This window comes from Manis javanica, chromosome 15 (assembly GCF_040802235.1).
Source record: "Manis javanica isolate MJ-LG chromosome 15, MJ_LKY, whole genome shotgun sequence".
Classification (NCBI taxonomy): domain Eukaryota; kingdom Metazoa; phylum Chordata; class Mammalia; order Pholidota; family Manidae; genus Manis; species Manis javanica.
The window spans coordinates 7,498,839-7,523,140 of record NC_133170.1 but is presented as its reverse complement, the minus strand read 5'-3'; the positions used below and the strand labels follow the sequence as shown (position 1 = coordinate 7,523,140).

Sequence of the window (24,302 nt, the reverse complement as noted above, 5' to 3'; positions counted from 1 at the left end):
TCAAGAAGTTTCAAGACCCTTGTAGGTTTCGAAAAGCTCTAATCCAACTGATCCACTCAAAAGTACACTTAGACCTGATTGGTTATGCCCTATGCAAATGAGGCACTGTAACTTTCAGCCACTCAGGAGTGAGTTGTGATGTAATTCGTTCTGTTATCTATTAGAGCAGGTGGGACTTCCTCCTTTCAGGAAGCTCTACAAACCCTAGACACTACAGCCCTGACAACATACTCCCTTGGAGCCCCTCTTGACTAGCAGAATTTCTTTTTTTTTCACTCTTTAAAAGAGCTTTGCTGGTTGCTATATATTCTTGTCAGTTAGATGCATTCTTCGTCACCTCTGAGTCATGGTCCTGGGAAAAACAGCATCTCAGCCAGTAACAATATGTGTTCTCACAGCTCCCAGTTTTAGCATACCAAGTATCATACCCTCCTTAAAATCTACTTTCTCCTTCAGACTGTGAACGATATGAGAGCTGGCAGACATTAGGTGCTCAATAAGACTTAATTTTCAGGGCTATTACAAGAAGATACAGTATAGAGTGCTTAGTCACACAGAGCAAGGAATTCATAAATAGAACCTATTTTTATTATAGCATTTTACATGCTTAGTGCCAAGATATTAGAATGATAGCAATTTTATCAGGACACTGGAGTCGAACAAAGACCACCTCAAAGCCCAGCTTAGGAAGACGAGAATGGTCACATCCCAGCAAACCACCAAAGCCATCTATTGACCAACTTCTGCAGCCCACTAGTTCTTTAAGATCTCTTTATAACACTTAACTTACTGTACATTTCTACCTGCAGTTATAAAATAGGAAGAAATATGATCAAAACAACATGAATGAACTGCAAGATAATTCTGAAATAGTTTGTGTGCTCCCAACAAATGAGTTAAATGTACCAATGTAGGTAGGGAAAGAGGATTTTTCACCATAGGAAGGCAGATACCATTTCCAGCAATAAAATGAAACCAACCACTAGCAAACATACGGTACGGATGAATCTCAAAAACATTATGCAGTGTGAAAGAAGACCGACACAGAGTACATGATATATAATTCCATTTGCATGAATTTCTAAATGAGACAAAACTAAAGCTGACTAGTGGTTATATGGGGCAAAGAGAGTGGGACAAAATGTAAAGAAGCAGGAGAGAACATTCAGTGGTGGCACAAATGTTCTACATGTTGATCAGAATGGAGTTTATTATATAGGTGTATATATATTTAACAAAGCTCATCTAACTGTACAGGTAAAGAGGTACATTCTGTCATATGTAAATTATACACCAAAAAGTTGAATATTATATTTACAAAAGAGGCTATGGTGCTGAAAGAATTAGATACTATCACATTTTTTCAGAAGCATGGAGATAGAACTAAGTTTTATCTTTTAAATATTTAATCACTGTGGAAAGTTTCACATATGTGTGCATGTTGGTGCAAGCGGGGGAGTCTGTCAGTTTGTTGCTATTCCTGAACTGCAAAAATACCTGCATTTTACTAGTAATTAATAATGAATTCTCTCAACCAGGTCATTGTGACTCTGAGACCACACTCACAGCCAATGTTTTGTATGACATCAGCTTTGGTTGTCTGAATGCCTAGACACCCCACAGTACATAAAGTTCAGTCACCCAGTAATGTGTTAGTGGTAATTGATCTCCTAATTGAGCCCAGGTCCTAACTCATTACGTGTAGATCACAGAAATGTACAGAAACTAGAATCCTGTAGGCAACTTTCCATGCTGTCTTTCTCATAGACCACATTTTGAGAGCATAAAAAAAAAATGTATATCCATTATGTGGAAAATACAGTAATACTTCCAAAAAGCTGGAAAATGGCTGAAAGCTTGTCAAGCCAAAGCCTGTAGCAGATCCTTCTTTGACACCACACATGGTTGCAGAGGTCCCAGTGTGTCCGCCTCTGATGTGCCCGGCAAGAGTGATGTCGGTCAGGGCAGACTGTGTGCTGGGGAAGATGCAGGCTGGATTCCACCAGCCTGGGGTGGGGTCTTCCTCATCGCTTTCTTCTCAAGTACAGATGCAAGTCATGCAAAGAATAGTAACAGTATACAGCACTAAATTAGGTTTTCTACCTTTATCTTGCATCTACCTACCACTCCAGCATTTTATTTAAAAAAAATAATAATAATAATAATAAGGGAGAAATGTGGGATTCACATATAAGTCAAGTATAAAAATCAAACGAATAATCATGTCTGACTTGATTGTTTATAGTCCATGATGCATGATCAAAACTGAAAGTTTCTGTGATATGACTGCCCCTGCACTGTTCACCTTGTAAGAACTTATTCACTATCTGAGACCTTGTTCACCGTGTAAGAACGTGTTCGTTATGCTTCAGAAGATTGGAAACTGTTGAGAATTAGGCTTGGGGTTGATTAATGATTGTGCATTGAGTCCCCTATACAGAATTTGATTGTTGTTAACAACCATATGATCAATAAATATGAGAGATGCCCTCTCAAAAAAAAAAAAGAATAGTAAGAGTAGCCTGGTTCTACTGAGAGAACCACTATAGGAGGGAAATTCTCCTTAGCTCAATATGATAAAAATCATCTGTGATGTTCTTCTATTCACATAAGTAGAGTTTCCTCCGGAATCCAAGACTGAGAGACATTAGAACAGTAACGAGTACACAGAAGTTTGGCTTTCCTGGAAATGAGTTACTCAAGAGGGGCGTTAGGCACCCAGTGCCTCATGCTAAGCTTGCTCCAGAGGTTCCTTGTGCAAACCGAAGGCCAGAAGATACTGGTTTTTATCTCTGTAGGAAGCAGTTGGGTCACCTTGCTGACTTAGAGCTCCAGCCACCACCAGGAGAGACACAAACCTTCAGAATGCTCTTAAATGTACTTGGGTTGCTTAGGAAATTAAAAGTTACGGAATCTCACTGACCTCTTTTCTCTCTCTCTCTCTCTCTCTCTCTCTCTCTCTCTCTCTCTCTCTAGCACTAGAAAACTGCAGACAAAGAATAGTACATATGAAGCTTAGTTGAAATGTAGCTGCAGGAAAATTGTTCAGCGTAAGAAAAAAAGCGTCTAAAAATACTTTAGGCTTTCTTGTGTTTCTTAGTATTAAATTGTAAGAACCTATTCATTGTTTCGTGGGAACTCCAGTCATCATACTGTGAATTCAAACAGGTATTTTTCAAGGTCTTGGGTTCTTAAAATTTCCAAAATAATTTGTTAAGTAGTGTGATCAAGAGAATCCCAGCAGAAATTCCAGACCTATTGGTATACGACTCAATAAACTGGGGCCACTTAGTCTTTTGAAATTCAAGCGCTTTTATGATTAATAAACAAATAGGTCTGACACATTCAGGGGCATGAGACGTGGCTTAGAAATAACAAACAAAAATATCTGAGTTTATGCATGTTCTCTCTCTTAATCCTTTAAACAACTATGAGGTAGTGTTTATTACATCCATTTTTGTCTGAGGAAACTAAAGCCTGGATAGGCTAAGCAACTCACCTGCAGCCACAAAGCTACTAAGAAGAGGGGCAGAGTTGCTGTGACACATGGGCCTGTCTGTCTCCATAGCACAGACTCTCAGACTCTCTCTTCTTCTTAATAAGAACAGTGAGGCCACCTGCAGGGAGTTCATTCTTCAAAGTAGTCTCCCATGCGTGGTCTCATTCCATACCCACGACCCCCCTAGAGGACAGGAGGAGGAAACGATATTTTGTCTGTAATGCAGATGTAGAAACAGCAACTTAGAAACTTTCCCAACGTCCCCACATAGGAAATGTCAAAATACGCATTGACTTCAGCCTTCTAATCTCATTTCTATGTGCTTTTCATCACATCTCATTTTTCTAAATTAAATTGACCCTGAATTTATAACACCTATGTTTCTCTTTTTACTCCCACAGTCTGTGCTTTCATGAGCCCTGTGTGATCCTTTAAAGTTGGTTTCTTTTAGTAGGGGGCATACAGATTCTAATATAAATGGATATAAATTTCTTTGCCAAGCACTTTTAAATCTGAAACCCATCAGAGCCAGCCATGGCCACAGGCGTTATTAACAGGCAAGTCTAAAAGATATCCCTGTCACATTTATTTTTATACTGGGTCTTGAACATTTGACCTCACAGAATTTTCCAGGGGCTTTCATTTTGACTCTGGTTCTCCACAACCCGTACTTTTGCTATTATTCTCAGGAGCACATCTTTTAGCACGTCTGGATCTTTTCCTTCTGGATGTTGTGGAAGAGAAGAAAACCACAAAATAGAACATACACACTTGTTTGTGGCATTAGCACTGCTTTTCCCAAGAACAGAGGACTGCAGCTGTTAATCATTTATGACTGATGCTAAAACCCTTCTCTCCTGCATTCATCAGCAGCACGAAGATTTAACAGCTCCATTTCCTTCGAGGGTGCCTGGCTTTATGAAACAGTAATTGGAAGGTTCACTTAGGACACTAGGCTTAAGCAGTAAATATGTAACTACCCAGCCACTCCTAAGCCATGTCCTAGCCAATCCTCATTAGATGCTTTTACAAGACACTTTTCTTCTGGCCATGATGCCTTTGGCATGTGTAGACCTACATGTTAGCCACCTGTGTAAGATTCAAAGCCATCCAATAACCTAACGTTCACAAAATACCCTGAGAGCTGGCAAGGAGGCACGCTGAAATGAGGAGCTTCTGCCAAATAGAAAAGGGGCATCCACAGGATAATGTGAGTGGCTGAAGCCACATAAAGAGCAGAGAGGATTATAGCCAAAGGGTGTAATAATTTGTCTATTCTTTAGATAAAAGTGAATGAATAAATGAACCTTTGCTACCCACTTCACAAAGGATAGTTTCACAAAGGATAGGTCATATGTACTGTGCTGTATCATGTGACCATCTGTTTTGACCCTATGAAAACTGGCAGTTCCCCGAGAGTTCACCGATGAGGCATTCCTCACCTTCATATATGTGCCTGCACCACACCAAACCAGTTTTGACCTATTTTGCAAGGAACACTTTAATGTTGTAAAATTAATGCTTTCCCAAAGAACTGCGAATTTTTATGGATCAAAACAGATGGTGACATGATACAGCACAGTACATATAACCACAGCTCCTGACGCCAAGCCAGGGCCTCTGCAGTGCCCTCTGCTTCCGCCTGGTGGCCAGCCTGTCCTCTGACTTCTAGCTCTGGCCGGGAAGGATGGCTTCCCATTATTGCTCTGCACAAGGACAAGGTGACGGTGTCCAGCACTTTGCTGCTTTGGGGCCAGTATCCAGCCAAGGACAAAGGTGTGGATCCACACCCAGGACTGAAGGTTAGGGATATTCCTGGGAATTGTGTCTGAATCTCTGACCTATAGCTGATTGCAAGTTTTCTGCAGTAAAACTGCATGCACCCAAGATTCAAAACACTTTAGTTCCAGCATCTGTAGGAGGCAGATCATGGACTACTGGCTGTTTGCTGCTGCGTATCCACCCATCAGCTCATAGGCAAACCCAAGTTATTCTGAATAAAATTTACCTTTGGACTTACACTTGCCTTACAGCTTCATGCTGACCTTGACCCCCTAATTCCCTTATTAGCGGCCACTCCTGCTGAGCTCAGGCAGCAACTGCTGCTCATTAGTTAAGCAGCAGCCCTTTCAGCTACAGGGTGGGTAAGAGGGGAAATACCACTGGCTCTGCATTAATGTGTGTAAATTCTCTCCTCAATACATGGGTGCAGCCATCATTGCACTTCTTAAATTTCCCAAATCAAGCTAAATCTGCAGGCGCTAGGAGGGTATTTAATGTTTTAATTGACAAGAAGCTTGGGGGACATATTCAATCCAGAAAAAATGAAGGAGGGCTTCCCACTTGAGTCTATCATGATCGCCACCCAGCGGATCACGTGACGTATAAGCTCATGTCCTGCCTCCAAAGCAGGTGGCAATGCTACTCAGTCCGCGATGCATGGCACCCTCTGCTTCCATGGCCATCAGAGCTGCAACACTGGGTTCATGCCCAGCAATCCACAGATCATGCGAGAGCCCCGCACCTCCTGGGGCTGAGCAAATAGGTCTCTATCAATCAATAACCAAGACTGGAGAAAAGGGAAAAAGAAACACTCTCTCCTTCACCTTGAGCCTGAGCTATAAAAAGGCTCCTAAACCTTCCCCCAGGGTAAGAGGACTTGACGCCTCCTGGACGGGCAGCCTGCTCACCCCTTTGGTGAAGAAAGAGAAAATTTCCTCCTCTCATTGTTTAGGGAATGTCTTCCTCTTGTCCCCCTGCCACACGGTCATATATGTTGACCCTGAAAGGCTTATGACTTTAAAAACCCTGAAAAAAAATAGGTTATTCCAGAGGAAGAACTGGTCTGTTATTTAGCCAAAATTCCACTGAAGGAAATTATTTTATCATTAGTTTCTTACGTCATCTACATAGCATATTTTATGTTTACAGCTAGTTAATATTTGGAAGAAATAAGAATTACTAGGCAAATGTAAATATAAAATACTACACACCAAAGTTTAATGTGCCAAAGAAGAAATAGAAATTGAGGCAGAACATAGTTCTACGCATTTTAAATCAGGAAGTATTTTGGGGGTACTTCAGGTTTTAGGCTAATTGATTACTGTTATAAAACTGACTTGAAACAAGACAGTGGGGCCTTGTCAACAGTAGTGGTAGCCCCTCACGTCATCTTAATCCATACCTCTTTACCCTGAATCTGTCTACAGGACACCGAGTCCGGTACGCACATCCCTTCCTGTCTTTTAACAAAAAGAGATACAGTGTGAAGGCCGGGCCCTCTGGGAATGCAGCGTTGTGGGCGATGCCCAGCGTGAGTTACAGTCGGGCCCAGCCCTGATGGACGTGACCGAGGAAGATCCTTCCCTTGGTTCATGGCTGCTACGGAGCCAGAATCACCGCTTGTCAACTCGTGACTGTGTGACCCCCTCCAGCTTTCAGGAGAGAAGATCTGACACTGCCCAACCCCCACAGCCTTTGCTTCTGTCGTTCATGGCAAGAGCCTCCACTCCGGCCAGACTGCAGCCCAGCGGCTCTGCCTGCTGCCCCAGGGCTCTTCCCCTCCGAGCCAGTACAGCAGCCGGTGCAGAGATTACATTTAACGTCACCCTCAATTAACCTGGTGGGAGACAGCCCTCCCAGCCCCTCCCGGGACTCAGAGAAAAGAAGAGGCTTAGGGTGGGAAACTGAGGAAGGCTTTTATGTTCCTGGCTTTTCCTGCAGGTAAATCTCTCTGAAAATTGCTGTTTTATTGTTTCCAGGCACTTGGCTCCTATTAGACCAACACAAGCCTGGAAGGCTGTGAGCCCGTCCATCAGCTTTCACAGGACGAGGACCCCTGGGAATCGTGGAAACCATTCAGCCAATTGGAAATGTTAATAGCTCGGTCCAAGTAAACACCAAATCTTGGACGTTTCCTTCCTGTACCTTCCCTCGGCTACAAATGACACAGAACACTATTTGGAAGGAAGTTTTTAAAGAGCACGTGTGAGTAAGTGTGTGCTGGGCTCATGTGCTCGAAGGGAAGGACAGGGCCAACGCCACGGTGAACTCCAAAGGAAATGAACCTTTCCCAGAGAACCTTTCTTTTCTCTTTGGAAACTGGACTGCGCACAACCCAGAATGATTACAGTCTCCACTGTGGTCAGGGACCGGCAGGCAGGTCCTGCTACACAAGTGAGTCTTATTATTCAATCACTTACTAGTTTTCCACACATCTGAATAATATGAGTTGTCCAAAAAACAACAGTGACAGTTTAATATACTCAAAGATAAGCTCCCTTCTAATTTCGGTATATATTGAGCATTTTTACAAATATTTAGTGGATAATGAACTCTGATTTCCCTGAATAACATCAGTCATCACAAGATGGCAAGACCAATTTCATCCAAACTGCTTCTGGTATATATTTTACATCAGCAGCCATAAGATGCCCAGGCTTGCTGTTTAGAAATTAAACTGCCGCTTGACAAGCAGTTTGATACCTTAGATTCCAGTGGGGACCATGGCAGGGAAAAGCTTGGAGAGACTGATGGTGACTGTGTTGTCTTTTTCTTCCAGGTTGTCATGGTCACTTTTGCTGCTTTGATTCCAAAAAAATGCAAACTTCATCCCAGTTCTGTAATGATGGGTCTAGATGTGCTTTGCGCCTGTACGACTGCCTGTCCACAGCAGGTACAGTGAACCTCTTAGTTGTTGAAATGCAGCCACAGCGAACACATGGCAGAAAAAGTCAGGAGCGACAATTTCATGCTGGCATTTGGAATTGACTCCAGCTGTTATAATTGTGACTAAACACTAGTTGTTGTTTTTAATAAGCTGTCTAAAGTAAGGGACATTACCATTTCATACATTGTTAAGAAGGGCAGTTTGAGTTTGATTTTGAAACATACATTTATACTGTTCTTGGGAAGTTTTCAGCAAATTGTCTGTGAACCTAAAGAAATTTGCATGTTTTATTTCCACTCAGAAGAAGAAAATGTGTTTTTTATTTGTAAAACTATTATTAAAACCAGGTTCCAAGAAGCTTCTGAAGACATTTTACTCAGGATTCATGGGATGGACGGGACATGTGGGATAGAAGTAAGGAGCTCCCAGGTGATAAAAACCTAAAAGCTCTTCCAGAAGTGGTATTAAAAGACTTTTTCCAGTTCCAATCACCCATCAGTAAATATTAAGGGGGAGAAGATGTATGTGTCTAGATCTGTAGATCTATATGGGAGTGAATATATCTGTACTTTGAAAATGTTCTCTTAACTTTAAGATACAAATTTTACTGAAGATGAGCAATACCTTCAACATCTATCAAAAGTGAACTAAAGCAATCATAGATAACATCTTTATTTGTTCATTATTAGGTTAAACCTTAGGAAACTGATATTTTCAAAGGTCAAAATTGGTCAAATATGGGAAATGTTTCCCATGTTCAACCACTATCTAGATGGTTAAGATAGGGGAAGAAGATGGGGAAGAAGACAGACCAGCAGCTTTGGGGGGAAGACAGGCAAATGCACCCTGTGTTTAGTGTTGGGCTCTGGAGACTCACTCAGAAGGTGCTGCAGAACCCATCATTTGAGACACAATCAAGGAATATGCTGCAGGTTTGTCTTCCCTAGGTTTTAGCTTAAATTGCAAGTGGATGTATGCTGAGTGACCAGAGAGCTGGGGTTAGCTGTCAGCTCTCTGCATCCTGCTCTACAACTTAGATCTCTGAGCCCATCCAGTTCTATCAAATCAGAATCTGTGGAGGGTTACTCCAGGAATCTGCTTTCTAACAAGCACCCTAGGTGATTCTTTTATACTCCAAAGTCAGGAACCACTGCTGATGGTAATTGCTAACACATTTATGTAGCACTTACTGTTTTCAATATCCAATCATCTTACTCCTCATTACAGACTCAGGAATTAGGTATTATTATGATTACTACACTTTCAGATCAGGAAACTGAGGCACAGAGAGATTAAGTGACTTGCCCAACTGACGCAGCTAAGAATCATCAGAGCCAGGATCGCCCCTCACCTGGCAGTCCGACTCCTAACTCCTTGCTCTTAACCACACATCAGGTGGCCTTTTGGAGGACAGTTCATGTTAAGTCCTGACAGCTTCATGAGAGGAAATAACCAGAGCAGACAGTTTATAATGCACTTTTATCAAAAGTGAAATTATTTTTTTAATCAGAGATAAACAAGCATCCCATGTGCACATGTGAAGTGTGTGAGAGCACGCAGTACTTTGGAAACTCTAGATTTGTCCTCTGATAACCTGGTTATGGGCCTTCTTTTTGTTTCGACAGTGAAGGGTAGAGGAGATTTAATTTTGAAAAGTGGTTTTGTTATAATAGGTAGACAGCCAGACATGGAAAGGGGCTGAGGACTTTGGCCTGTGTTACATTCAGTTAGATGCTTGTTTATATTCTAAACATTCCATATAAAGTGTTCTCACGGGATGTGGGGAAGGAGGGTATAGATACCAGACCTGCCAAACTGGCTGGTTCCAACCTGGAGGAAGCTGACCCTGATTTCACCTCAAAGTGTATTATGTGCTCATTTACATACTAAAAATCACACCCCTTGGTGCCATGACAGTTCTGAGGCAGATCACCTAAGGACAAAAAAAAGACACCTCCTATTTCCTGGAAATCCCCTATTCTTAGAAAACCCTGCCTACCCCCACAAATACTCCACCCCCTGCTTAAACTCCAGCTACAAGACCACCCAGCCCGGGCCCCACCCTCTGGAGCATGCCCACACCCCCTCCTGGAGTGTGTACCCCACTTTATTAAACTATGCTCTGCTTGTACCTCCTCTTTCTGCTCGTGAGTTCTTTCTGGATGAGAGTCAAGAACCGTCTTCCAGGCTGAGGCCTCACCTAGCACCCAGCGAGATCTCCCTGGACTGGATTGCCTGACAACGGCTTCTTCATTTGAAACAATAAGACATTTTCATGAGCATTTTTATGGCTCTTCAAAAAATGAGGCTGAGATTGCCTGCCTGCAAAAGGTCTTCAACTCCAGGCTTAACAGATTAGACATGAAGGGAGCCTATTATACAAGTCTTTCCAAGATGCTATTCTTTAAATGGGAACGCTCATACTGAAAACATTCCAGGTTATTTTGGGTTTTTTGTTTAGGGTATTTTGTTTGTTTTTGGGGGGGGGATTGTGGTGGCATCTTGTTAATCAGGATTCTTTTTCTCAGCCATTGTGGCCATATTTCTCAACTCATGCTGCACACCACAGAACAATGCCTATACTGATAAACTGAAGCACTCCAAGAGCTTGAATTATTTTCTACATTCTCACAAATGAAGACTCTGCCCACGGGGAGCTTAACATGTTAGTAGGAGAAGCAAAGAAGAAACAAACATATAAATAAATGGTAATAATAATCTATTGGCCTACTTTGCCAGACTGTGGAGAGAACAGATTAGAAAAACAGTGAAAGAAAGGACATGGAGAGCATTTTTCCTGAAATGAATGAATGAGTGACTAACATCAGGACAACAGTGAGCGATCTGACCCTCACTTAGGAACCTAGAGCTGCTTCTTGCACATCTGTCACTGCTTCCCAGGAACACGCCCGCCTGCTTCTGGTTTGGACCTTCTTGACTCCCCACCCTGAGCCATTTTCTCTCCCTCTGCCTGGGCAGATTCTGTAATCACCCACAAACGCATTAAAATGGAACTCAGTTTATTTATGTCCCCTTCCTGGGGAAGGAAAGGACACTTCCCTGTTGATTGGGATGATTAGAAATTCCCCAGGGAGACAAGGACGCGCGGTATGTTCTTCCTGTGTGTTAATGTGGATTTACCAGAAGCCTCCAGGGAGCCATGTGTTTATATGCACACTTCCTGTTCTAGAAGGTTAACTACCTGCAGTGTTTACAGAGGACAGGGCCTTCGGAAATGGTCTCCAAGTGATTTTAAGTAAACAGAAGTGAGTTGTGTGCAGTGTTCCTGAAGCATGTCAGTTATTCTGGCTCGGCTCCTCGGGATGACTTGAGGCATGTTGGGCTCCCCCTTCACAAGGAGGAAGCTTTCTGGGGAGCCTTGGGGAAGGGAGGCTGGGGTGGAGGAAGGCCCCCTTGGCCCCTGGGGGTTTACTTTTTGTCCTTAAAGCAGATGGGGATGGGTAGGGCTTTAATTCAAGACCTGAATTAAAGTTTAGGGACTGTAACCCTTAGGACCATTGGATGGTGTGGGACTTTAAAGAGAAGATACATTCTGAGTATTTCAAAGCAGGACTTTTTAACCTGGGCTTTGGGATTTGGCCTGGGAGGGAGGTAGCCTTTTAATTCCTTGAAAATGTAGGTGAACTGTTATTCATGTGAGCACATGTGCATTTGCTGGGGAGAATGTTCTTTGCCTTCACCGCACAAAGCAGCTGCCAGAAACCACCCTGCTCTCCTCTCATCCCCTCAGGGACAGCTGCGTTTATATTCCCTCACATAGGTCTCTCTTCCAGGGTTACAATCTTTTCTTTTTTTTTTAACCTGAGCTATTTTCAAAGAGGATTAAAAGAGAAAGATGTACTTTATCGAAAGCACCAGGCTTCTGAGAGTGCAAAGACGACCAGGCCGGGCTCTCCTTTCCTTTCATACTGTCTTCCCATGACTTTCCTTGCTTTGCAGACTGTGTGCCCCCAGGCCCTGTCCCGGGAAATGGCGCCCTCTCCCGGGCATGGTGTGCTCTGGCCCCAGTGAGCTCCCTACTGCCCTCCTGACTGGGCTGTTGATGAGGAGACAGGTGCACTTTTACATGGAGCAAAGGTTATTTGCATCCATACTTGCCAGTCTGGAGGGCTCTAAATCCATGAGAGATGGCTATCAAGATTATTTCAGGTACAAGAAAATAACTGTTTTCTTTTCTTACTACCCAGCCTATTTTTAAATGAGAAATGAAGACAAAACCAAATAGACTCATTGAGCTCAGACCCAATGGTTTCCAACGTCCAACTCAATACAATAATTGTTTGTTCATCCAAAAAACTTTCATTTAGAACCTGCTCTGTGCTGAGCATGGGTGATACAATGATGAACAAGACAAAGTATGAGAAAGTTACTCCTGACCTACTAAGAGACAGTTAAGGAGTATTAAAAACTCGTTAGGAACTCTAACGGAGGTACATTCAGGGCTAGGGGCCCTGTGATAATTCCCTTTTCGGATGGTGTTTCAGGTCAGCTGTCATCAAGCTTCTGCCTGGACGTGTTTTGGTTACCCAGGCACCTGTCCCAGTTTTTAAATACTGATCTTTCTTTGACCCAGCTGAATTGCCTCTTGATTACCAGTATATTGATTAAATACCCAATGGGTCAGGCCGATGGACTAATTAAGGGAAGTGAACTGAGTGTTGGCTTGTATATTTTTGATTCAGGGGCACTTTGCATATTGAACACATGATATACTTTCCTCTGTCAAGGGAAATACGTTTCCTTCCCTTTTTCTTCTCAAGACAAGCAATCATCTTGGCCTGTCTTTTGATTTGCCCTATTTAATAGCAATATAGACAAAAAAAATTCCACTCTTCTTTTTACTGTAAGAACAATAGTGAATGTATAATGATTAATAACGGCTTCCCATTGGGAACACAAAAGGTTTTACAGGGACTATGGAAACTGTGAACACTTGTCTAATCTAAATGCATGCCTAAACCATCTAGGCAGGCTGACCCGTGTTCCCAGTTCGTCTGGTAGTTCCAAAAAAAAGCCAGAAGTAAGATTTTTTTTTAATGTAAAAACTGACTTTTAGGTGTCAGCAGATTAAACATACAACAGCTAATCAAAAGAAGTTCAGTCTAGACCCTAGGGCAGCCCATTTGCCACGTCTGAATAAACAGTCACAGCAACTCCCCAGAGGAAACTTCCCCTATATATATATCACCTATATATCCAGTGCCCAGTAATGGTGTCCATGGCGTGAGTACATGCATGGAAGAATGAATGAAAGAGTGAAATACTGAGAGAATATATTCCTGCCCTCCAGGAATTTGCTTGTTTCCATCTTTCATCTTCTCTATGATGAGCTTTTCACCACAAACCTGAGCCTTGGAGAGTGCCTGTCTCCTCTTTTAATCCCCTGATGTTAAGAGAATGGCTTAAGCTGGTCCAGAAGCCATAGCCTGAAGAAGTGTGAAACTGTGTCCCTTCGGTCACTCTGAAGGAACAGCCTAAATTCTCTTCTATAAGGACAGACACTTTGGTTGCATCCTTCTCTCCGTGGCTTTTCAGATTTCTGAAGCCATCTCTGCACACACGGGTGGTAGGGATGGGAAATGGAGAGGGCCCGTGCTCTCCCAGGAGGCACCACCTTTCCTTGTTTCCTCTGGGTGGGCCGCAGAGCACGTGGGCCGTTCCACACCACAGCCCGCACTGGGTCAGGTCTCCCTTCAGGGCAGATCCTGCCCAACAGTTCACTTTTTTAGACATTGGTGGTAACATGATTACTTCCAGGTATTCCACTGGGAATGACAATGGAGTGGACAACATGCTCTCTTCACTATATCCAACTGGATTAGATTGTAGGTTATAAGTGGTGATATGCCAGGTACTTCAAATTAGCACATATCATCACCAAATTATAAATCCACCGTAAGTATTCCTGAACATTCCAGTGGGAAGGAAAATGGAATGGTCAACAGGTCCCTCTTTGGTTCCATGTAGACCAATCTGTCAGATGAGAGCTCAGGGTGTTTAAAATTCTGTAGGTTGGAAGTTATAAAAGTAATCAGGTGTTGGGAATGTTACATTGCCTTAAGGCCTTCCCAGCAGGTGGCTGTTATATTCCAGGAATAGTACGAGGGACAAGGTGTCCAGATCTGTTCAATAACCAGCTACGTTATTGCAAGTGTCTATTTTATGCACCATTCTCACTTTTAGAAGTGCAGACATATCTAAATGACATGATCTTTAACTTCTTCATAGACACTAGGGAATGCCTCCCTAGAAAAATGCGTATCTACCTGATATTGGAAATAGAATTTTAGGGATGTATAGAATTTTAGAAGGTGAAAAGAACAAGGGTAAGACAGCCCAACTACAGCACCACTGACCTTCACTTCAAAACAGGAGGAGCAGATGGGTGTGGCTCCTAAGGGAACAACCCCATTTCTTGACATGGAAACAACTCTGTTTTAAAGGTAAAAGTTCATGCAGCCCTGCTGAGATCTTAGAAATATCGTTTTGAAAATATACTTAGAAATACAAATTTTACCAAACTAAGAAATGTTCACTGGAAAAAAAAATTTAGACAATATAGAAACACCACTCCAAAATAAAATTATCTGTAGCCTCAAAACCAAAAAGAGAACTGCTGTTAATATTTTGTGTCTTCACCAACTTTTTCTATGCACATGAACAATTTACTAAAATAATTATAATGACAGTAATTACTGACAATCATTGAGAATTCTGTATGTTCTAACGATGTTAGAGGCATTAGCGTAGTTATGCTAGGACTGTTAGGTAGAAAGACAGGCATGAGCAGCTGGGAAGGGGAAGGCTCAAAGAAAAAAAACCACCCAAACCCTGACCAGGTAGGGGTCCCATGTGAAGACAACAAAGACTTTGCAGGCAGATAAATGCCTTATCTACTGGGACAAAGCCAAACCAGTTCCAACCAGACCCCAATGTGGACACAACTGAGCAGAACTAAGAAGCGCCCAGACCACACCTCATCACAGGAAAGGACCTGCTCACTGAGAGGGAGGCTACATATGTCAAACAAATAACCCCACCCTGTCAAAGAGGTGCCTCCCAGCCAGAATGTAATATAAAGGCCCACCACCTAAAGGGTTGGGGTCTCTGTCTACCTTGGTCATGGCCCACTCCTCCCTTGGAGTGCATTACAATAAAATTTTCTTGCTCTGCTTCACTATAGAGTCTCTGCCTTTCAATTCTTTGTTGCAGTGGGGACGAGATTGAAGGAGAACAAACGCATCCCCTACCCGTGTAATCACCTACTGATATGGAGATGGACTCCTTCCGTCCACCCTAGGAAACCCCTATCGATATGGCGATGCACTAAGGCCAGGCGAGAGATTCTGGAAATACTGCAGTCTTACCCACAGCCTGTTAGCAGCAAACTTATATCTGTCTCCAGTTTTCAGTTTTTGTTTTGGTTACACAATATTGAGAAAACTCTTGATTCACACAGATAAGTACTTGCAAAAGTTTTTTGTAGCTTACCATGAACTGAATAGCCTTCATTTACATAGGTCTAGACATTTGGAAAATGATTAAATAAAAATTGGTTTCAGAGCTGTGTCCTTAAACATGAATAGCAACTGCTTGCATTACTAATTACAGAAATAGTAGAAAGCCCAAAACATTTATAATTATGACAACTATTTATAAATACTGTCCAAAAGCATGTTAATTAGTTTGATTGTGGTAATCACAACATATATGTACATCAAAATATCAAGTTACTATACCTTAAATATACACAATCTTTATTTGTCAATCATACCTCAAAAAAGCTGAAAGAAAACATTATCAAAATGCCTCATATTAGTTTCTGTGATGACTGCCCTTGTACTGTTCACCATGTAAGAATTTATTCACTATGTAAGAATTCGTTCACTATGTAAGAACTTGTTCATTATGCTTCAGAAGATTGGAGACTGACGAGAATTAGGCTTGAGATGGATTAATGATTGTACATTGAGCATTGACCCCCCTATACTGAATTTTATTGTTGTTAACAACCATTTGATCAATAAATATGAGAGAAGCCCTCTCAAAAAAAAAAATGCCTCATATTAATTTACTTGGTATTTCAAACTAACTAGGCTTCCGGCAATATAAGCATTCATGGAATAGGCAGGTCTAATTTCCGCCTGTTGTTTTAAGTCCAGCACACATTTGAGGCAGGAGCAGCAGGTGCGCACTGCGGAGGATGCTGCCTGCACAATTTTATATGCACTGACCGTGAGGCCTGAACCACAAGAAGACAGAGCCAGAACTGCTCGTCACTGGGGACACATCTTCATTTAGAGTTTACAAGTGGACACTGAGGCTGGACCTCACTATGGCCTCTCCATGTTGATCTTGCCGCTTATCGACTGGTCATTTGCGGCGGCCAACTCAGGACCTATGTGGCCCTCTCTGAGCACCCTAAAACTGCTAGCTCATAGTGTGGTTGCCAGTGGGCCATGCCTGGGTCCACAGGTACTGCTGACAATGAGATTACACAAAGCATTAGGAAAAAGGAAAAAGAAAGGTGGCAGGAAAGAGAAATGGGAGCTGGTCCCATTGCTGGGAGCAGTGAACTAGGGTCACCTGGGGTGGATGATGCCCCCAAAACCACCCAGATTGGTGATGCTGGTTCCGAACACTGCCCCAAGACCTATTTTGGTGGTAATTTGGCATGATAACCATGTCTTTCAAAGATCCCTCTATGGGTAAAATTGCAATATTTCCAGAATCTCTCATCTGGCTTTAGTGCATCTCCCTATCAGTAAGTGTTCCAAGGGGTGAAGAGAAGTAGTCTATCGCCAGAACAATAGGTGACCACATGGGAAAGCGAGGGCATAGCTGGACCAGAGAGGTTGGGTGGGGTTCATTTTTCCAGCCAGGTCTCAAGAGACACAGGCAAGCAGAAGTAGACAAGTGCTTGTAAGCAATAAATGGGTTTCTCCCACTTTATTTCCCCCTTTGACTGATTTCGGCTTCAAAGGTAATTTGCCCTAGGCTGGGAACTTATTTTCCATCCAAGTTACACCCTCTTTATCCTGTATGACTTGGCTTCAGGCAAGTGGCCACGTCAGGAAAGCTCTCACCTTAGTCACATGCCATAATCACAGGGGTACATCTTACAGTTGAAGATACACCAATGAGAAGCCATACACCCTTTACCCTGAGCTCTTTTTCCTTCTGTCTGGACCCCTGCCCCCTCTCCCGGTGCACCTCTGACCTATCCTTTCTTCATAGCCTTCTTAGGCCCTCCTCCTTCCCAGCTGGGGCGTTTCCGGGCAGGTACTCCCAGCAGGCCTAGAAGGCAATGAGTCACATTGGTGTAATTACCAAAGACACCAGTCATTAGGCCTGATAGGAGGAATGACACCAGTAATTAAGACTATTAGAGTTCCACAAACCACACAGGAAGATCAGTTGATACTTTTTAGTCACATGTTATATTCAAAGAAGAACTTAACAGCCTATTTTCACTTTAAAAAATTAAGCAGATGCATTTTTACCTGTAGGTTATTAACGATAAGAATGGCTAAGGCATATTAGAAGTGTAAGCACTGTGGATAAAATCGCAATATTTCCAGAATCTCTCACCTGGCCTTAGTCCATCTCCATATCAATAGGTAATGACAAGAGGGAGTGAGTGCATATCTGGACCAGAGAGGTTGGGTGGGGTCCCTTTTTTACAGCTGGGTTGCAAAAGACACGGGCAAGCAGAAGTGGACAACTTGCTTATAAACAGGTTTCTCCCACTTTATTTCTCCCTTTGACTGATTTCAGCTTCAAAGGTAATTTGCCCTGGGCTGGGAACATACTTTCCCCCAGAGTTACATGGACATACTGGGATTTTCTTCCTCTATTAAATCCCGAAATAGCCATGTGACATGCAGACTTTAAGTTCTTAATGGAGTAATTGCAAGGCCTTATCTCTTTTGAATTTCTTTTCTGCAGGAGATTTATTCTTCCTTGTCAATGAAGTAGATTTTATCTGCGAAAAAGACTGTTGGTTTTCTAATTTCCTATGTCTTTACTCTCCTTGACGTGCAGGTGACAGTACCTGTGGGTGGCAACAGGCTGGGACGACTCATCACATTCTGATCACCTTCCATCTGCACATGTGATCCCTGGAGAACTGCATGAGAACCCGGTGCTCTATGGGCCCTCAGTAAACCCCAGACAGTGAGGCAGGCAAGGATCCCCATTAGCACTTTGGGCCCAGCTCATGCCAAGCATGCATTTGACTGCCAAGGGCCAATGTCAGAGGACCTGCACTTGGCTTATCTGAGAGGGCCTTTTCTCTGCTCTCAGCTGGTGGAGTAATTGCATTGTCTGCCTTACTTTTTACAGAACAACCTATAAAGCCCTCTTGCTTCCCACCTTTTTCTTACATCCATCTTGTCTCTGCTTCCTGACTTCTTTCTGCTTTACGTCGCTGACAGCAAAAGAGTGTGACAACAGCCTGCAGCTGGGCCATCTTGTTTTGCCCAGCCTAGAGATATCTGGATGTCCCCACTGAAGTCTTGTCTCCTCTGGCCTCAGAACTCTCCAGCCCGCTTTCTCGCCTCTTCATCCTGTCACTGTCAAGCCAGGCCTTTCTCAAAAGGATAAACTGTCTCTTTTGTTCTCTGAACAATCCTTCTTGACCTTCTTCATAATAAACTGGCAGAAGTTCTATGAAAGGACTAATACTGCTGACATGTAGCTTAGAAGGCCCATAACTCAGTTTCCAATTCTGTGCCTCCCAAACATTTAATACTTACACCCAGCAACTCTGCAAGTGTGGAAGCCTTCATCCATTCAATCTGTACCCTGTGTATCTGGCACTCTGCTGGCCACGAGGGATAAGGCCAAACACAGGACAGACAGATATGACTCCTGTCCTCAAAGAGCTTCTAGTCTGAAGAAGCAGGAGGCAGACACCACACAGTGGTCAGGGTATAACTGGTGATGACTGTGACCTAAGTGCGTCAAAGGGAGAGCTCAGAATGCCATGAAATTATACAAGAGGGAGACCAGCCATCAATGCTCAATGTCTCCTTAGTGCTGACCACACACCACTGAAGCCTCACGTCCACGCTGAGATAAGCAGTGTTCCTGTTGTCCTTTTATAGAGGAGGAAACTGAGGCTTAAAGCATAGCCCACCCAAAGCGAAACGGAAGGAGGTCGCCAGGGTTTGGACCCAAGTTGGTGTGACTCTAAAGACTATGTCCCTCGCCTGTGTGCACCCTGCCTTCCAGGGAGGGCACAACAGGACAAGAGTCAGAGACTCTCTGACATATCTGCTGTCAAGTCCGGGGCCTGTGTTTGTTCCATGACACAGTTACACTAGGTCAAGTGTCTCAGTGCTGGGGGTCGTGGGCGCCCAGATGGGCAGGTGAAAGGTGGGATCACCAGTGAAACAAGCCAGGCGGAGAAAGACAAACACCATGTGATTTCACTTATTTGTGGAGTATAAAAACAAAGCAAAACAGAAGGAACAAAACAACAGTAGACTCATAGACACGGAGAAGGGACTCGTGGTTACCAAGGGGGAGGGGTTGAGGCAGTTGTGGGGGAGGGAGAATAGAATAAAGCGGCACACTAACTCGCAATCACAATTTAAGTTGGTCACAGAGTCAGCAGAATGGCATGGAGAATACAGGTAATGATTCTGTAACATCTTACTTCATTGATGGACAGTGACCGCAATGGAGGGGTTGAGGACTTATTAGATAATATGGGTAAATGTTGAACCGCTGTGTTGTATGTTTGAAGCCAACATAGGATTGTATATCAATGATACTTGAAAAAAAAAAAGATGGAGTTAGGCTAGGTCAAGTGTTCTCAGTGTTTAGGGGTCGTGGGCACCCAGATGGGCAGGTGAAAGGTGGCCACAGACCCTTAGACATTCCTCTTGTGGAGAGGTGGGGTCTGTGTTTCCTCCCGGCATGTCTAGACAGCCTTCGTGACTGCTCCAACTACCAGAACACAATGGAAGTTTCCCTGTGCTATTTGCATACCCAGACTTAACAGACTGGCAGCTTCGGGCACCTGGCTCTTGGAGTGCTCCGTGTGAAAGGAGCCGAACCCCTCGGGGACCGCCCTGTGCGAGGCCACGCAAGCTCTCCAGGTGCGGAGACCGTGTAAAGAGAGAGACCCAACTGCCTCAGCTGTATTAACCACTGTGGTCCAGACACCAAGACAGAGTAAGGAAACCATTTGGATGCCCACCAGATTCAGCAAGGAGAGAAGCTGAGTCAAATGTCAGAAAGCATCGGACACCCAGAACCAAGCACCCAGGCATGTGCGGCACACACAGCCACCTGAGCCCCTCCAGCTGAACTTCCAGTCATCAAGAGACAGTCACAAGTCCTTGCCTCTGTGCCTGCCTGAATTCCTGGCTCGGCTTGGTAGGCCTAATAAAATGGCTGGTGCTTTATTGCACTAGATGCAGGAGTGGTTTGCTACACAGCACACACTTGGACAATCTGATACAAGCAATGGACCCTCTTCCCAGAACGATTGCATACTACACACAGTTTTACACCAAGTCTTACTGTGCACCCCCTTCCTCCAATTTATCTGCTGATTCTAAACAAAGTACCTCATCACTGAACTATCTCTGAGGCCTTCAGTTTTATGATCCAGCCCACAGAAAAATAGGACAAAAGCAAATGCTAGATGCACTTCAACCAGTGAAATTATTTCTCAGTTAAATTCAGGCTGCAAGAATGGAGTGGTATTTCTTTACCAGACATTTTCTTTCAGGGGAAATTTGTGACAAAAGCTCATTTTCTTTTCTTTTTAATGAAATTATACATACTGCCTAACATAGCTTAGTATCACACAACACAACAAGATAAAACCCAAGCTCATATTGGTGTTTATCAGAGGCACAAAGTCAGGGCAAGGGGGGCAGTGTAAAAAAATGGGTGAAGCTGGTCAAAAGGTACAAACTTTCAATTATAAAATAGGTAAGTCCTGGGGATGTAATGTACACCATGGTAATTTTAGTTAATAATAATGGATTGCATATTTAAAAATTGCTGAGGGAGTAAATCTTAAAAGTTCTCATCACAATAAAAAAATTGTAGCCATGCGGTGATGGATGGTAACTAAACATTGAGGTGACATTTTTCATAAGATACAGATATCAAATAATGTTAGTATAGCTATGTCCTTTGCAATATTTAGGACATACTTGTATTTTAAAAAGCATTCAATGTTGATCAAAATTCAAATTTAACTGGATCTCCACTTTTATGTGTTTTATCTGGCAACTTTATTTTGTGGTCCATATGTAATTGCCGTTTTTCCTGAAGGAAACTGAGGGTCTGAGAGATTGAAAAATGTTGCCCACATCCATGAAGTTACTAGTAAGTGGCAGTCAGGACTGGAACCCAGTCTGTCTGATCCCTGAACCTATGCTTTTCCCATTTGCCCTGCCAAGAGGGATTGGACTCAATTCCCCAGGAAGCGCTTAGCTCAGTGAGTCACCCGTTTCCCACTGTACATGCAACTAGTCTCCCATTAATCTCTCAAGGGTAGAGAGCTGCTTAGGACCACTTCTGTGTCCCCTAAAAACACCATTTACTAGATGATTCTTGATGGACTTCTAGGTGGACATTTTTGCTAACATATTGAGAGTGAAGGACAAACATTAACAGGTCACTTTTTATTTAATTCCAAGCACTGGGCTACTTTGGAGAGTGAGGCTGCCTGGGCAGCATGCTCCAGCCCTGCTGAAGTGGGCTAGATGTTTGCCAAGTTGGCATATTTGAGTCAGGAGGGCAGCTTTCCCACTCTTGAAAAGGAAACTTGTAACTCCAGGGAGAGGAAATCCCAGGACACAATACCTATAAAACCAAAATTAGTCAAAAGGAGAAATGAAGTTTAAAACCCGTTTATGGCTTACAAACTGCGGTCTGGGGTCATCTCTCTTTCCTGCTCCAGAAGAAGCAGACCAACACTCCCCCTAACCTCTCAGGTTCAGATAAACCCTCCATCACCCAGGTAATTACCCATTGATATAGAGATGGACTATCCATATCCACCCCTGAGGAACGCCTGTTGATATGCAGATGCACTAAAGCCAGGCATCTGTACAAGGCCAAAACAAATCATAAAACACAAGAAAAAACTATTTTCCTACTAAATCCCATTTCTTTAGTTGTCTTGATTTATATGCCACTTAGTGTTTGTCTTACAGGAGAAAACTCTTAATACCTTACAGAACACTGGGCTGAGGATATACAGCTCTGTCCTGTGATTAGATAAAATTTGAGCTGATTTTGACTTTTCACTGTATACACTCCACATTACATACTCCTTCCTCACCCTACCCAAAACACTAAATTCAGGCCCAGAGCTACTCCTTCCACATCAGAAAGCTCAGCGAACCCTACATGAAATATTATCTTCGTTTGATATAAACAACATATGTAAGTATATATTATATATACAATATATAAATATATATTAATATCCTACGTATAATTTATATTATAGATACTCATGGAATTGACGGACATTTCCTCTTCTCTTTTCTGCAGTTCCCCACCCTGCAGAGTCTGTCACATTCAGTCACTATTCAGTAAATAAATACCAAGCACACACTACGTGCTAAGGACTATTGTAGACCTGTGGCTACAGCCCACCACAGACGTGAACCCTGCCCTCACGGAACTCAGCTGGGGATTGTGATGTTTCTGCTCAAAGTTTTCTACCTTTTGTGGATGAGGCATGGGCTTAGATTTTCAACTCAGTGGATCTTTAATGTCCTTCTTATAATTGCCTTAACACAGGCAAGTAAATCAAGAAATTAAAAATGGTTTGGGGCAGAGAATAGTTTCATGTTGTCCATTAAATTAAACCCTCTGGGTACTTAAAATTCAGGGGATTTCAGGAGCATATAAATATTATGACCTTCACTGTTAGAATGATTAACCCTTCTTTTAAGTGTCACTTTAATGTTTCATTTTCGAAGACCTCGCAATGCACTGTCATCTCAGACAGTGAGGGCCACCACACAGCTCGCCCATCCTGCTTCAGGTCCTGAGACAGATGCTGCACTTTGTACTGCACACACCTGGCACACTGAGCATCAGAACCAACAAGGAATCAGTTGGGAACTTGCTGAACTTCTATACGTCTTTCCTGTTGACTGACCTCAGGCCATTCTCCACCTCATCCAGCTGCTGCCTTTGAAGAAGTGGCCAAATGAACGAACGGTGGAGAAAGGAGGACCATCAATTACAAGCGAAGTGGGTGGGCTCCTATTGTCTAATAGGCCCTCACACCCCCATTTCAGGCAGCTGCTGCTAAGTAACAAGCCATCCCAGAACTTAGGGGTGTGAAGCAACACCATTTAATCATGCTCGTGGGCTCTGTGGGTGAGGAATTCAGAAGGGGCACAGTGGGGCAGAGCCCCCCTGCTCCCTTGTCTGTTGGAGCCTCTGCCGGCATGACATGCACGGCCAGGGCGGACCTGAGGAGCCGGGACTGGGACGCACTTCCAAGGCGACTCCTTCTCTCCCGTGTTTGGGACCAGGGCTAGGCCCTGAAGGACGGGCCCAGCTGGACTGTCCAGCTCAATGCCTGCATGTGGGTTACAAGCAGAACTAGCTACTTTGTTTTAAAAAATATACCCTTTTCACTCGAAAGAATGACTGACAGGCAAGCTATGGTTTTTTAAGATTTGAATATTGGGAAGACATGTTCCTGAAATTGAATGAAGTGAGCCATCACTTCAAGGAAAATAACTGATGCTATTTGTTGCCAAAGATAAAAACTGCTTTCAAGCAAAAATCAGAAATTTAGAAAGACTGTACCTGTATCATGAGCTTCTGAACACATACAGCTTTTTCTGATGATATATGTTGGATATTAATTAATATGATTTTTTGTATCATATAATGAGTCTTTTGGAACAGCTGCACAATTCAGTGACCCAGTAATTTAAATGCCCAATGCATGATGTAATAAAATCAGACATTGGTAAGAGACCCACTGAAAATTGAGATAGACCAATTATTTTCATGTAACAGGACATTAAGGTTTCATTTGATAAGATTTAAAGAGTCCAAATTGCACCCAACCTTTAAGAAACAACCACTTATCCAGGCTTGGTATAATAT

At 43.0% G+C, this 24,302-nt stretch overlaps 1 long non-coding RNA gene across 1 annotated transcript in view; it reads right to left on the bottom strand.

Annotated features, from left to right (window-relative positions):
• Positions 1 to 24,302, bottom strand: part of LOC118972739 (uncharacterized) — a 198,587-nt gene that overhangs the window by 153,552 nt on the left and 20,733 nt on the right. The gene's annotated exons all lie outside the window — the stretch shown is intronic.